Genomic DNA, 13,018 nt, shown 5'->3' on the forward strand with positions numbered 1-13,018 from the left:
AGCAAAGTTATTCGTTGAGAGAGGGGTTTTCAGGAGTTGAGGATTTTAGAGTGTGAGGAAGAAATATTGCTATTCCACTTCATTATAGATGGATGGCATAGGTCATAAATGGGAGACTCTGGTTGCTAAGCCAATATCAAAACCCACTGGACTGACACTTCCTTCTATGGAGTTTATTTTCCTTCCTGTTGTCTTCCTGTCCCATGGAAATGCCTGCCACCATGTAAAACCCACTGGCAGCTAGCTTAGGCTCCGGTCTTCCCCCTTGGGTAGGAAAGGGAGTGAAGGGAAGGCCACTCCTGAGTTTCCACACTTTCCTCTTGGTCTCCTTGAGGACATTCTTCTGTCTTCTCCTCATCCTCCTCTCCTTCCTTTTTTTCTGGCACCTTCTTTTAGGCCTGTTCTGAAGGTCTTACTAACATTCCATCCGGGTAGATATTTCAGAAGCAACATGGCTGGTGTCACCCTCCTGGCCAAGGATCTTCCTAAAGCCACCATGTGAGAGGATTTGGACCAGAGTTGGAGCTGTGTGGCAGACCATGTTCTGCAGTCACATGGTCATGACTGTGTGTGCTCTCACAGGAGTCGGTGATACCCAGTGATCCTGCTGGGAACAGTTCTGCAGCCAGAATATGCAAGCAGTGCTCATATGCAACATTTAGGGCAGAAGGCTATGTGGTGAGGTATTCATCACAGCAGAGTGAGCCAGTAGGTCAAGGGTCCAGAATGCGAGTGGCTCAAAGCCAGGAAAATGAATCCTCCAGTCCTTGAATAGTCTGATGAGATCTTTAACTGTGGACTGAGAGCATTTCTCTGAACTGGGAGGCAGGTTGGATGGCTGTTAAGGCATTGCGCAATATCTTGCTATCCAAATGGAGTTTGGGGTCCAGTTTCCCAAGACTGAGTGGCACTATTGTAATGAGAATCTTCACTGTGGCCTCAGAAGAACTGATTTCAAGCCAGTTTGGTTGGTCAGCACGGTCAAAACTATAGAAGGCTCCTGTGTGCTGTGAGGTTTTCCACGACTTTGTTCCCCAGGGCAGTAACAGCTTTCAGGGTTGGCAGAGTCTTTAGTATTACCACTGGGGTAGCTGCACCGTGGCCTGTGGTCATTGTTCTCTTTTGTATGATCCCACCTGTCAGACTTGAATTTGCACTTCAAATTAGAGCCACAATCAAATTATCCGTCACATTGTTTATTTTTCTCACCAGAGAAAGGATAGAGTCCCATTTAGCAGAGTTGGGAGCCAGGTACTGATGTCTCTTCAGCAAGACCTCACTGAAGAACGTTGCATCAGGTGCTGACTTGACTTGGGGTTAGGGGAAAGTGGGGGAGGCCATTTCACACAGATAGAAATCAAATGGGATATGCAGCACAAAGAGTCCGAACCCTCCGCCTGGACCTCCTCTGGAACCAAAGCACCCGCCACGACCATGGCTTCTGTCACCTCTCACGGCACCTTAAATCCTCCACAGTGGGTGTTGCACCAACCACCCCTTTCTCTCGGATACCTCCTTTTAAATCATGGTAGGCTTAAACTTTATAAACCTTTAGCATTACGTATTCCATTGTTTATCTTTTATTCTCTAGCATTTATGAAGGTAGAATTTTCCTTTCCAAATTGTAATGCGACGATGAAATAGAGGAAAAGATCTCACTTTTCTCCCCTTGAAAGAAATATGAAATTCAGAAATACAGCCTAAAATCTGTCCTCAGCTCAGCCATTCCTGCCTTAGTGTTACAGTTGTCCAGAGAGGATAAATTGCCTTAAGAGCAGAGAGGGACTGTCACAAGATCCTCTAGTTATTCCTGTAACTAGAATGCATTAGCCTTAGAAGAGGTGTTTGTATACTGGGTGAAGGACCCTAGTTTGAATGAATGAATGAATAAGTGAGGAATTTAAAATGCCATTGGGAGGCTTAAAGAATGGCAGCTCCTTCTTTTCTGGCTCTGTTGTGAGCCATCATTGGGAAAATAAGCAGCCTTCACTTTAGCAGAGGGGAAGGCAGCACCCTCAGCAGAAATCCCAGCATGCAGATGGAGAGAGTATTCTTGGAAAAGGCTGAGAGTTTAGCGGGAGTTTATTAACTTGGGAGTCGGAATTCTAGAAGAGCAGCCATGGGAAGATGATTTGCTGGGGAAGAACATAGAACTAAACTAGAGTGAATGTGTGGGGGGGGGGATGAGTAGAGGGCTTATACTTTGGCAGCTTAGGAAGACCTGGATGAAGTGCAAGGTCAGACGAGATGGTCTCAAGCTTCCATTGTGAAATTGTTTTCATTCTGCAGCTTCAGGGGTGTGTGTGAACTTGTCATCTTCCCTCTGTCCTATAATCTCTCCACAAAGCATGTCCTCCCTAGAGCCCAGCACATAGTAGGTGTTCAACATCAATTTATCAATAGCATGAATTCATTAAGAAGCATACAGGCAGGAAATGCAGGATACGGTCTTAGCTCTTCATTGCTCATAACTGTCAGGCCTTCACTGTGTTTCCAAATTATTTTTATTAAATTAGTTCAAATATTTATAGCACTTTCCTGTGGAAGATGGATTCAGCCAGTTCAAAACTACCTCTAAGGGCAGAACTGAGGATACTGGTAGAAGTTAGTGATAAGTGGATTTTGGCTTAGAATTTTCTAATAACTAAAGTTTGGAATTAAAAAGGTACTTTTTAAAAAAGGTAGTGAGCCTCCTAACACAGGAAGTATGCAAGTGAAAAACTGAATGTCTATGTCTTAGGGATATTTTAGAGAGGATCCTTTCCACCACTAACAGTATCATATTATTTCTGGTATTGTGTTAAGTGATGGTCTAATATGATAAAATACAAGTAATCTATTTCGGAAAGGAGACATAGGTACAATTATTGAATAGGACAATAGAGAAAAGGATTGCATCCATATTATTGTAATATAATCAGGCCGGGCGCGGTGGCTCAAGCCTGTAATCCCAGCACTTTGGGAGGCCGAGGCGGGTGGATCATGAAGTCAAGAGATCGAGACCATCCTGGTCTACATGGTAAAACCCCGTCTCTACTAAAAATACAAAAATTAGCTGGGCATGGTGGTGCGTGCCTGTAATCCCAGCTACTCAGGAGGCTGAGGCAGGAGAATTGCCAGGAGGCGGAGGTTGCGGTGAGCCGAGATCATGCCATTGCACTCCAGCCTGGGTAACAAGAGCGAAACTGCGTCTCAATTAAAAAAAAAAAAAAAAAATATATATATATATATATATATATATATATATATATATATATAAAATCAATCATATGCTACCATATCTAGTGCATGCTATTAGAAAGTGTGTCAGGGTATAATAAGTAACTATTTAGAATGTCCTATACAGAATATAGGAGCAAATCTGAATTAAAAAGGCAGAAACTGAAGAGGACTGGTGTCATTAGGGAAGGCTTCATGGGCCAGCTGGTTCTTTAACAGAGCCTTGGAAAAGGTTAGAATGAGGACAGGCAAAAGGGAAGTCCCTCCAGGAGGACTGTGCAGGAGTATTAGCAGGAGGAGGTGTTGGGAGGAGGCAGGGTGATTGGGCTGACTCAGGCTCTCTGTCCATATGGGCTTTGCACAGAGAAGATGGGAACAATCAATGGTCATTTGAGGGAATGACACACACTTAAGTCCCTCTTGTCTAAAATCCTACTGTATCCTGAGCTGAGAGTCCTGGGAGTCCCAGCTGGGTTCCTAACTAGCTGTTTGGTCAGACGCATCACTTAACCACCCTGAACCTTGTTTTCCTCAATTATAAGCCAAGAGAGTGGTTAAATCGGTGCTGCTTAAACTTTAATGTGCAAATGGAGAGACTGTTAAAACGCAGCTCTGATTTCATGGGTTGGGGTAGGGCTTGAGATTCTGCATTGCCAACGGGCTCTCAGGCGATGCCGATGCTATAGTCAGCAGACCACCCTTTGAGTAGTAAGGGGTTGTGTGGCTTAGGTACCTCCATGATATGAGCAATCTGCAAACTAGTTTTCATTATGGTCTCATACTTTTTTTTTCGTAGTTGTTTTCTTATTAGGTAATAAGAGTGAGAAGTATCTAGCACAGAGCTTAGTCCACAGTGGATACTCAGTAACGTTTGTTTATTAATGTAAAGTTTCTCCCTTGGATACTGTGCTTACCTTAGAAATGCAATCGTTTTTGTTCAGTCCTGCATTTCAAACAGGTAGTGCAGTTCAGCAAATTTAATAAAACTCAAAGAAAAATCTCAGTGCTTTTTAGATCTCTTCTCTTGTCTCATGACTCGTTTCTTCAGTAAGAAAGTAATGCACTGTCTAAATATCGGATTGTTGTGTTGCTTTAGGGAAAAACAATTAGATTGCTTTGCCATGTGCCAAGTAGATGGAATGGAAGTTTCACTCCATTAACACTCATTCCATGAGTCATTCTCAATTCTTGGCAGTATGCCAACAGACCCCAGTTAATTTACCAAAATTGCTGCTGGTAGCATTTTGCCTCTGCAGGTAACCAGCAGCACTGTAATCACTTACTCCACAAAGATAATGAGGTTGCCTGGTTTTTATTTATGCTACCAATTTGTTTTAATGTTGTTATTGTTCCTTTTATAGTAAGGCAGATTGGTCTCTGTCTTAAAGGGCTGAAAAAGGAGGGATATTAAGTTCCCAAACTGAACGTAAGAGCATGAATATTGAAAATAGTATTATTGTTTTTGGACTGACAGTAGTAATTTAGAAGTATTCTAAAGAGGTTGTATTGATTGAATGTATACTTATTTAATTCTTCAAAATTTTTAGCAGATTCCAGTTGGTTTCTAACAAAAGGTTTATAACGATAATGAGATTCCTTTCAGTTCTAAAACACTATAACCTCATGAAATATGACCAAGAGTAATGTATACACAGGACAATGCATGCTTGGAAAATGAAGTTGACCAAGATGTTCTTGAGGTTTTTTGCTTGCCACCTAATATAAGACAATATCATTGAAAAGAAAGAAAGAAGAGAAAATACAGATACAAGGGTCTGTCCTTCAAGGTAATCTAATAACTCAGTAGTAAAAATGTGTCACACGAATTTGGTACAAAATCTCTGCAAATTAGAGACATCCATTACAACAATCAATCTAATAGAATATCAACATAGCACTGAATTTGTTTTGTAAAGAAATATGCTGCCAACCCAAATGCCCATCAATGATAGACTGGATAAAGAAAATGTGGCACATATACACCATGGAATACTATGCAGCCATAAAAAGGATAGGTTCATGTCTTTTGCAGGGACATGGATGAAGCTGGAAACCATCATTCTCAGCAAACTGACACAAGAACAGAAAACCAAACACCACATGTTCTCACTCATAAGTGGGTGTTGAAGAATGAGAACACATGAACACAGGGAGGGAAATATCACATACCGGGGCCTGTTGGGGGGTGAGGGAGCTAGGGGAGGGATAGCAGAAGGTGGGGAGATTGGGGAGGGATAACATTAGGAGAAATACCTAATATAGATGATGGGGGATGGATGCAGCAAACCACCATGGCATGTGTATACCTATGTAACAATCCTGCATGATCTGCACATTTATCGCAGAACTTAAAGTTTAATAAAAAAATTTTTTTTTAAATATACTGCCTATACCTAAGCCATATTTAAGGATTATTCCCTAGTTTATCTGGCTTGAGAAAAACTAATTTGGGTCACTAGAGTTTAGATAAATGTCAGAAGTCCTTATTTAACTAGTTTAGGCAAAAGGGATATTTAATGGAAGGATCTTGGGGTAGCTGACATGACTGAAAGAAGAGGAGGATGACCAAGTCACCAGTCGGGCAGGAAGGAATGCAGCGGGGCCTCAGGAACCCCCGAACCAGGAACCAGCTTGCCCAGGGCTTTCTCTCTCTTTTTGGTTTCTACTTCTCTTGGTGCCGCCTCTGTTTTCTCCCACTGCAGACCAGCTTTCTCCACCTTGGCAGTTAATGGGGCTGTTGACACCTTGTGTGGGAGTTCCCCCTTTGCAACTACTTCTATCAGAGAGACAGACTGACTCTCCCAGATCCACTTCTAAATAGACTGGGGAAGAACTCTGGCTGACCAGGTCAGGTGGCTGCTCAGTCTTGATGCCAGCTGTGACTAGGAGGGCAGCGTCATATAAGAACATGCCACATCCTGCTGTAACCACATGGTTGGAGTTAGAAAGGGGGAAGTTAATTCCAACATGAGGGAGGAATACATTTGCTAAGAGATGGAGGCCAGTGGCTGGGTAAGGACTCCCAATGTGTTGGTCTATAAAGCAGTTTGGAGTAGCACCCTATCATTGCTTTAATTCTCCTCACCCTTCTACTGGTTATAGCAGGTTGGGAGTTCTGTGCTAGGTGTTCTATAGTCCTATCGTATAAACTGAAGGGGTCTTGCACTGTCCACTCCTTAGAAAATAAAACTGCCAGTGTTTCCTGGGCCCCACACTTGTCTATGTGGTGGGTCTATTACTGATTTTGTAATTGATTAGCCTGAGTTCCAGAAGAGGGAAAGGGTAGGCTGACAGATGGTATTTGCAGTAGGTGCAGAAGAAGATGTGAGAGTCTCCTAATACAAGTCCCCTCCCTACTCCTCCCTCCTTTCTGCCCCCACCAGCCAAGGAACATGTGTGGTCCTCACAAGCAGACTACAAGCCACCCAGGAGGCAAGAACAATAGCATGCATGCCTTTAAATCCTGGGAATCTCTGAATACGGTTCTTACACAGCGTGAAAGGGTAGCACATATTGGTAGATTTGATGTTAAGCCAAGTTTAACCTGTACAAAAATGTCAGAGATGTAGCTGAGTTACATTGTGATTTTTAAAGTTCCTCAAATGTGGGCATTTTGCATGCAATATGCACATTGCTATTATTTCCACGTGTAAATAAGAGGGCAGAGTCCTATTTATTGGTAATTCTATTATAGATCTATAATAGTTACAGATGTATAATACTCTTCTTAAAGACACAGCTATAGCAATTTTAATTATTCACCCATAATGAATGAGCCTGGTGCCTGTTTAAGAAATGCAAGATTTGTATAATTCAAGCATATTCTCTCTTACAGGCAGACATTAATGAGTCCTATGAAGGTAATAGACTCTTATCATTGAACCAGAGTACGAACAAATGTGTTCATTAGTCTTACTTGTCTTCTGATGAGAGATAAGTTGAATCTTGAGCTGGACACATGTCCAGATTTGAACGTCTTTGAAACATAGGGGTTATATTTTAACAGAAAACTTTATAATAGGTAGATTATGTTATCATTTGCTGTAGAAAAGAATTTGCTTCTGATGCTTATCATGAAGATTCTCATGTATACTTTGTATTTTGTCCTAAATGAAAATCTTTTTATTATTTTTCCTGATTTTGTAAGTAACACATTCTTTTTGTAGGAAATTTAAACAATTCAGAGGTGAACATTAAATTTAAACAATTCAAAACTCCCATAATCATGTTCCTCAAAAAATTACTGTTAACAATTTGATGCATCTTCATTTATATTACTTAACAAGCCCTTGTACAGCAGTTTGTATACACTAAGCTTTTGTCTATCCACTTCACAATCGTGCTTCATTGACTTCTCTTGACAACCCTATGAGGTGGGTGATATTGTTTCCCTATTTACAGAGAAGGAAATGGAGTCTCAGAGGCTTTAATAGCTTGCACAAAGATACATGATTATAAGTGGCAAAGTTGGGATTCCAACACAGACCCTCTGACTCCAGGATCCCTGCTCTTAGTTATATACCAGACCTCTGTGCAACCTTCCATATCCCCATGCCTAAAATTAAAAACATATATATCTCATGTTTCCAAGATTACCTGCCTCTTGCAGTAAACTTTTCCTTTAATAGTCTCTCAAAATGGGTCGAGACCGCATCCATGGAAAGTGGGAAGTCCACTGTGCCTTTTCCCCAGTATCTCTATGCGTTCCCAGCAGTGTTGAGTTCTGGGACATTGTTCTGAGTCTTACTCCCTTGCAGCATCTTGTCCATATGCATCTGCTAGCTTTTCTCTTTGTCTCTGGACACCTCCTCAAAGTACCACTAACATAAATAAAGCTGTTATATGCAGAGAACATTTTCTGAAGATCTGGGGATAAGGGAGATAATTAAAAATTAGGAAAAAATTAACACAATGTTTGAAATGATTGTTCTTAGAGCCTGAGGGAAAATGAAAATGTCAGAATTTTAAAAATAGTTCCTCTTTGGGCACATTCCAACTCGTGATGTTACTTTCCTATCTTGTGAGCTGCTTTCTCTCTGACTCCTTCTCTCAATTACATTTTTCCTCTCGTTGGTATTCTTAACTCCCACCCCTCCACTTTTTCTTGAGATAGAGTCGCGCTCTGTTGCCCAGGCTGGAATTCAGTGGCATGATCTCAGCTCACTGCAACCTCTGCCTCCCAGGTTTAAGCAATTATCCTGCCTCAGCTTCCCAAGTAGCTGGAATTATAGGTGCCCGCCATTATGTCTGGCTTACTTTTGTATTTTTCACTTTGTTAGTCAGGCTGGCCTTGAACTCTTGGCCTCAAGTGATCTGCCTTCCTTGGCCTCCCAAAGTTCTGGGATTACAGGAATGAGCCACTGTGCCCAGCCCCCTTTTTACCTAGGTTGTCACCCCCAAATCCCAGTCCTTTCTTCCTTTATTATGCAAAATTTCTTAGCTCTGCTTCTAAATTTATGCTTCCTTTTCATGCCCAGTAAGATTTACCTTTGACAACAAAAATACTTTATAGTTAAAATTTGTTGTTTTTCCAGTGGTTTTCAGTTGCTGGGTGGTGGTGTATGTATGAGTTTGCCTTTCAGAAGACATTTTTGTCATGACAACAAAGAATTCTTCATCTTTAAATGTCAGTAGCACTGAGACTGAAAAACTCCAACCTATAAAAACTGTTTACTTTGCTTTTGGGAACTGTTTTCCTTCACTTGAAGGAAAACAGAGTAGTCATAGCATGTACTATATAAGTCATAGTGCCTACATAATACCTGCAGAGTAAGCCATAGTACCTGCTCTCTGACTCTAACAGTGAGCACCCACATGTCTGGGTTCAATTTTGGAGGACTTGGTATGGACGTTTGGATCAAGGTGGATGAATCCTCACCTGGAGTGTATTCTACAGATGCCTTCCTGCATGTGTGGAGGGAGAGAATTGATAGGGATATTCACTGCAGCACCATTTATGATAGCAAAACTCAGTAACAACCCAAGTGCTCATCAATAGGTGACTGATTAAATAAATTATGGTAAAGCCATACAAAGAAATCCTATCTTGGCAGTTTGTACCAGTACCAGGTTAACTGGGTAAACTTAGAATTACGTTTCCCAGAACCCCCTTCCCTGTAGGGTTCTAAATTAGAAATGGCCAAAGGAGGAATCAGTGGGACATTTGGAAGGCGGAAGTGAACAGTACCTATTACTCTCTTAAAGGCATGGAGATTGGACGGGAGACAGACTCGGAGAGGCTGGTGGTTGCCAGCAAGCCCTCGCTCTTCTTTGCCCGTGTTCAGCTTCTCCTCCTGACCGGCGCCTTGCTAGAAACCCACAGGGGAAACAGCTTCCCGTAGATTCCCCGCAGCTTCCCCTTTGTTGACCCGCTTTGTGGCCTGAAGTACTGCAGGGGCTTCTCAGATTGACTAGTAACTCTTCAGAAATGTCAACTCTCCCTCCAAGGTCTTTACTTCCCCATCTCCCCCAACACGTATACAAGGTGTAATGTCTATACCGTCTCTCTCAGCCATAACTTTAAGTGGTTTTGCCTCCCTGATAGACTCTGGCTAATACAACTACATGACCTTAAAGAATAATGTGGCAACTCCCTATACCAACATAAATTTATCTCCTAGATAAAAGGGAAAAAGAGCAAGGTGATAAATTGTTGAAAAATGTTACAGATAAAACTAGAGTCCCCTTTAACCAATACCTCTAATCCTGGTCCCCATTTCTTTCCCCCAGAGATAAACACTATTATTAGCTCTAAGTCAATTCTTATGCTCTGAGGAAGAGTCCTTAGCAAATCTTAACTCCTATTGGAGACACATTCTGGCAAGATTCTTTTGTTGACATATAAGTAACATACAATAAAATGCACAGATTTTAAGTGCTCATATGATGAGTTTTAATAAGCATATATACTTGTGTTAACATCACTCCTTAAAAAGATATGGAACATTTCCAACATTGCAATCTCTACTTTAGTTTTCCCAGAGAACTTTACTTCCTTTCACAAAGAATCACAAATTAGGTACAAAATTATGATTTCTTCTTCTTCTTCTTCTTTTTTTTTTTTTTCAGAGCCTGGCCATAGTAGTGGGAAAGAAGATGGATAAAGTCATTGTTAATCTATTGATGAAAGAATGATGCTAAGTTTTTCAAGGCTTCCAGAGTCACAGGAGGAGTCATTTCGTAAATCCAGGAGCAGAAGCGAGGTACCGGCTGGAAGACCACAATGTGTTTGTTCAGACCTGTGGGCCCCCTGGATCCTTAGCAAAAGACCGCAAAGACAAGTGTTGAATGCAGCTTTTAAAAGTACGGAAGGGGCCGGGCTCTGTAGCTCATGCCTGTAATCCCAGCACTTTGGGAGGCCGAGGCGGGTGGATCACGAGGTCAAGAGATCGAGACCATCCTGGTCAACATCGTGAAACCCCGTCTCTACTAAAAATACAAAAAATTAGCTGGGCACGATGGCGCTTGCCTGTAATCCCAGCTGCTCAGGAAGCTGAGGCAGGAGAATTGCCTGAACCCAGGAGGCGGAGGTTGCGGTGAGCGGAGATCACGCCATTGCACTCCAGCCTGGGTAACAAGAGCGAAACTACGCCTCAAAAAAAAAAAAAAAAAAAAAAAAGTACGGAAGGGACAGTAAGACAATTCTAAACGTAGACGAGAATATAATTTAAGGTTTCTGTGTCACGGTGATAGGGCTCTTTTTTTAGAATTATGAGAGCTGAACTGACAGCTCCCAGATAATTGAAGCATCATAATCTAGAAAGGTGGCCTCCTCTTTTCTGTGGTTGAACTTAAATGTAGTTTTTACTTTCAACTAAAATGAGGTCAGTTAAGACCACTGGAACTCTGACTGAGGATGTGTGGTATTTATTGGAAATTTAAAGTAAAAAGATTTTTGTTCTTCTATAAAATTTAAATATAAATAGACTGTTTTCCCTATAGTATCTAGTGTTAATTAATGGGGCTGACACAATCAATGACACCAAGAACGTATAATTATGTTTTTTATACTAAGAAATTATATAATTACATAATTATTTTAATAGGTTAAGTGATCTTATAGATCTTTTTATCTATTTTTGCAACAACTTTATCCTGATTTCTTTGTGAGAAGGCTTTTAGCGTTTCAAGAATTTTGAGGTAGACTTTTGTTAAATTAATCTACTCATGAAAAATAGTATATATTTTTTCAGTAACTGGAGATTTTCATAAAAGACATCAAAGATATAATATTAAAAGATCTACTCTTAAGATAGCTATTGTCATCAAAAACTGTTGATGAATTTTGAATTTTTACTTTTAACTGTCCCTGCTAACAGATATTTAGAGAACAATAAGGAACATTTGCTGAATTTATTTTTAAGGAAGTCTCAATTAATATGACTGATTCTTTTAAATCTCCTCCCAAAAGAAATTATTTCTTGGGAATATGTTCTTGCTCAAAGTTTAAGATGTGCAAAAATTTATTATGCTCCTAGAGCCTAGTCTTGAGCAATTTAGTATAATTGTGACAGGTATTTATTTACCATTGAAGTAAGAAGCATGATTTGCTGACACTTTATGTAATTTCTTTTCCAGTAGTCCTATTAGATACGATAGGAATGAATCCACTTAATTTTATAATGATGCTCGTAACTGTATTTCCCCCACAGAGGCAGCAAAGCAGTCTTCTTGCATGCTACACGTCTGATTTTCCTCCCCCAATGCTGCTTTTTTCAGTTCGTGCTTCATTAGTAAAAATATGGGTTTTAATTAAAAACACACTCAATTCTGAACCCAGAATATTCCTTCAAGTAGATATATTTGAGTAGGTCAGTTCTCCTGAAGGATAGCTTTCACCCAAATGCAGTGTCTGTTTAGTATTTTTGTACCATAGAATAATAGATCTAATGCTTTGAATGTTGTTATTTACCTGTAAGTTCTTTATCCTTATTTTTTTTTGCTCTGTCTGCAGGTTAAGTGACCAGCCCAAGGTAAGAGCCAGATATGGATGGAGCTTGGAATCTGATAGTCCTTAAGGTGCTTTATTCCCTGAGCCAATCCACATTTCTACCTCTGTAAAGGAATCAATTGAGGGCTCCGCTTTTCCTCTGCAAGAAACCTGCTTTTCGGGACAGTAAGTCATGCCCCCTGTGAAAACATCTAAAAAACCTGTTCGTCTTTGTTATTGCTTCATGACATCCTAAGAGCCCAGAGTGATAGCCTCTTTGTGAGGTAAGTCTATTGAAGGCAGGCTGCTGTGGGATGCCCTGAGTCTGATTTTCAGTGGAGCACTCTGTATTAATCATGTTGTTATACGGAGGTGGTAAGGCATGGATGACATTGCATGTGTGGAAAGAAAATACCAGTTTTGTGATTTGGCTGAATGGAAAAGCATTGTGTCCAGCATCACAGTGTCTTTTCTGACCCCAGCTGAATATTGCCGTCTAAACCACCACAGAGTTCAGGACTTATTTATGCATGGTAGCATCTGATACTGTTCATTTACTATTTGGGTTTTAGTCTTGCCTCTCTCATATTGAACTGTTTCTACTGGGGGAGCAAGTCATGTCATTAGTATCCCTTAGTATGTCTGCTATGGTCTGAATGTTTGTGTCTCCTCCCCTACAAATCTGTATGTGGAAATTCTATCCCTCAAGGTGATGATATCAGGAGGTGGGGCCTTTTGGGAGGTGATTGGGTCATGAGGGTAGAACCCTGGTGAGTGGGATTAGCAAGCTGATACAATAGGCCCAAGGGAACTCATTGATTTCTCCACCATGTGAGGATATAGTGAGAATGTGCTATCTATGAACCAGGA

General features: G+C 40.9%; 1 pseudogene; it reads right to left on the reverse strand.

The window, feature by feature from the left end:
• Positions 1 to 245: 245 nt before the first annotated feature.
• On the reverse strand, positions 246 to 12,343 carry LOC101045848 (interleukin enhancer-binding factor 2 pseudogene; annotated as a pseudogene).
• Positions 12,344 to 13,018: the final 675 nt, after the last annotated feature.

This window comes from Saimiri boliviensis, chromosome 2, assembly GCF_048565385.1.
Source record: "Saimiri boliviensis isolate mSaiBol1 chromosome 2, mSaiBol1.pri, whole genome shotgun sequence".
NCBI lineage: Eukaryota > Metazoa > Chordata > Mammalia > Primates > Cebidae > Saimiri > Saimiri boliviensis.